This window comes from Opisthocomus hoazin, chromosome 2 (assembly GCF_030867145.1).
Source record: "Opisthocomus hoazin isolate bOpiHoa1 chromosome 2, bOpiHoa1.hap1, whole genome shotgun sequence".
Taxonomy (NCBI): Eukaryota; Metazoa; Chordata; class Aves; order Opisthocomiformes; family Opisthocomidae; genus Opisthocomus; species Opisthocomus hoazin.
This window is the reverse complement of record NC_134415.1, coordinates 111,101,300-111,104,930: the sequence shown is the minus strand read 5'-3', so window position 1 is coordinate 111,104,930 and position 3,631 is coordinate 111,101,300.

Below are 3,631 nucleotides of genomic sequence, written 5' to 3'. Positions count from 1 at the left end.
AGTGTCCTTTAGCAGCTTTCATCAGAAAATCAACAGTACATTTTTGCACCACATATACCTAATATAATTACAAAATTTTTTCTGGTATTAGATCTGAGTAATTTTCTGTAAATGCATGACATAATGTTCTTGCAATATGAAACTGCATTTGTATGCAGTCCAGAGCTACAGGACAGAAGGATTAAACACGGCAGTGTTCTATCCTGATAAGCAGGCAAATCACTGTACATCAAATATAAAGAATATATTAGCTGCAAATATAAACCCATAATTTTGTCACCTCATCCCCAGTAAAATGGACCACTGTGACCAGAAAATGGGCACATGGAGCTAGAGAGTTCAGTGCACCAGTGGGCTAGTATGATGCAGGGTGCATAAAAGCATTGTGTTCTCTGTTAGCAGTCAGCTGATCAGCGGTAGCTGAAGGAGTTAATGCCCACTCCCTGCTTGCGTTTCCTGACAACATTAGTATTTCTTCTGAGAAATCCTTTTACCAAAGGATATGAGCCAGTTGCTCTGGTCTCATAAGACCATTTTTCCATTGTTGTGGTCAACAGGCCCTTCTCTGCGCCTGCGGACTTAATCTTTCTCAAACTGTCTTTGACTTCATGCTTCTTGAGCTACTGGGCCTAGTATCGCAAGAAATGCCTTTATAAATCATAGAATCATAAAATCATGGAATCACAGAATAATTTCGGTAGGAAAAGACTTTTAAAATCATCGAGTTCAACCGTAAACCTAACACTGACAAGTCCACCACTAAATGATGTCCCTAAGCACCACATCTACACAACTTTTAAATACCTCCAGGGATGGTGACTCCACTATGTCCCTGGGCCTGTTCCAATGCTTGACAACCCTTTTGATGAGGAAATCTTCCTAATATCCAATCTAAACCTCCCCTGACACAACTTGAGGCCATTGCCTCTAGTCCTATCACTTGCTGCCCGTGAGAAGAGACTGACACCCACCTCACTACAACCTCCCTTCAGGTAGTTGTAGAGAGCAGTAAGGTCTCCCCTCAGCCTCCTCTTCTCCAGACTAAAGAGCCTCAGTTTCCTCAGCCACTCCTCATAAGACTTGTTCTCCAGACCCCTCACCAGCCTCGTTGCCCTTCTCTGGACACGATCCAGTACCTGAGTGTCCTTCTTGTAGTGAGGGGCCCAAAACGGAACACAGTACTCCAGGTGCAGCCTCACCAGTGCCGAGTACAGGGGCACGATCACCTCCCTAGTCCCGCTGGCCACACTATTCCTGATATAAGCCAGGATGCCGTTGCCCTTCTTGGCCACCTGGGCACCCTGCTGGCTCATGTTCAGCCAGCTGCCGACCAACACCCCAAGGTCCTTTTCCACCAGACAGCTTTCCAGTCACTCTTCCCCAAGCCTGTAGCATTGCATGGGGTTGTTGTGATCGAAGTGCAGGACCCAGCACTTGGACTTGTTGAACCTCGTACAGTTGGCCTCAGCCCATCAATCGACCCTCTGCAGAGCCTTCCTACCCTCAAGCAGATCAGCACTCCTGCCCAACTTGGTGTCATCTGCAAACTTACTGAGGGAGCACTCAATCCCCTCATGCAGATCATTGATAAAGGTATTAAGCAGAACTAGCCCAAATACTGAGCCTTGGGGAACACAACTTGTGACCAACCACCAGGTGGATTTAACCACAACCATTCACAACTATTTGGGCCCTGCAATCCAGGCAGTTTTTTACTTGGCAAAGAGTACACCCATGCAAGCCATGAGCAGCCAATTTCTCCAGGAGAATGCTGTGGGAAACAGTGTCAAAGCCTTTACTAAAGTTTAGGTAGATGACACCCACAGCCTTTCCCTCAACCATTAAACATTAACACTAGATGTCTCTGTTTCTATTGCACATAACTACTTTCCATGTTGTTACATCCTCATATTACATTTTCCTTTTTCTTGCCTGTTCACTGACGACTCTTAGACCTGTCATCAACTGTTACATTTTGATCAAGTTTTGGAATATAACAAAAAAAATCTATTATCTGTAAGCAATCTTTAACCTTGCCTTTTTTTTAGTCAGTCATATCATCAAGTTCTTCATGCACAATGTAACAATTCTGTGCTGATCAGTCTTCCCATCTTTGGTCAGTTCTGGTATTTTTATTTAAGATCACTAGTAAGATTATTTGCCTCAGTAGTATCAAAAAGAGAAAAATGATGGCAGAAACAATCACAGAATCAGAGAATCACCGAATCACAGAATCAGAGAATCACGGAATCACAGAATGTTAGGGGTTGGAAGGGACCTCTGTGGGTCATCTAGTCCAACCCTCCTGCCGAAGCAGGGACACCTACAGCACGCCGCAGAGGACCTTGTCCAGGTGGGTCTTGAGTATCTCCAGAGGAGACTCCACCACTTCCCTGGGCAGCCTGTTCCAGGGCTCCGTCACCCTCAGAGGGAAGAAGTTCTTCCTCATGTTCAGACGGAACTTCCTGTGCCTCAGTTTGTGCCCATTGCCCCTTGTCCTGTCGCTGGGCACCACTGAAGAGAGTTTGGCCCCATCCTCCTGACACCCACCCTTGAGATATTTGTAAGCATTTATTAGGTCCCCTCTCAGCCTTCTCTTCTTCAGGCTGAACAAGCCCAGCTTCCTCAGCCTCTCCTCGTAGGACAGATGTTCCAGTCCCCTCACCATCCTCACAGCCCTATATAACAATATTCACAAATAACTCTGAGCTCTGCCTTGTCACTACTATACACTGAGAAATGTTACTTCCATCATAAAGGGAGGGATGACGTGGAATGAGGCGTGCGCAATCAATTGTTCATTTAACACTTTTTGTGGAGAAAATCAGATCTAAGTCTAGATCAAGAGTTTTCACTGCAGATACTTTTTTCATTGGAGGCATTGATCTCTAAAGAGAACATTTAAACCTGCCGACAGTAGACCTGATTTTCTTAACTACCTCTCCTGGACTGTTAGGAATAATTTGTGGATTGTCTGGGGTTCACTGACTACACATTGAAAATCAGTCCTCTTGCAAATGCTTCCAAAGAGCATGATCAGCCAAACTGTCTGTGGAACGGATCAGAACAGAAGAATGAAAAGCCGCAGAAGTAGTACACAGGGTCAGTAAAAAGCAAAAGAAACAGAACAGAGTCAGACCATCAAAAATGCAGGCATATAAGCTACAGAAAGTAACAAAAAAGATAGGAACAGTTGTGGTATGGTACGACAACTACTTCAAGAAGAAAAACGTTGCACGATATGATGGAGGTGGAGGATGCAGGCTTGTCTAGTGGAAGTTGTTCAGAAGCCATTTTGTTTTTTTGAAATTCCCATACTAGCCCTTATTATTTTCTTTTGCATTAGGCTCTGGGCTCTGCCATGTCTGAAAATGTTACTCCTTTTGCTATATGATTTAGACTGAGAAGCTTTAATCTTAAATTAACTTCAAGTGTCCTGCTTTTATGATCTAAAAATAAGAAATTCTTGACAACGTGGAGTTCAGGATCCTGCGTGGAGGAAGCAGGGCGTTAAGTAGGATCAAAACCTTGGACTTCAGGAGGGCTAACTTTGGCCTCTTCAAGGAGCTACTGGGAGGAATCCTGTGGGCCAGGGCTCTCGAAGGCAGGGGGGTCCAAGAGTGCTGGTCGC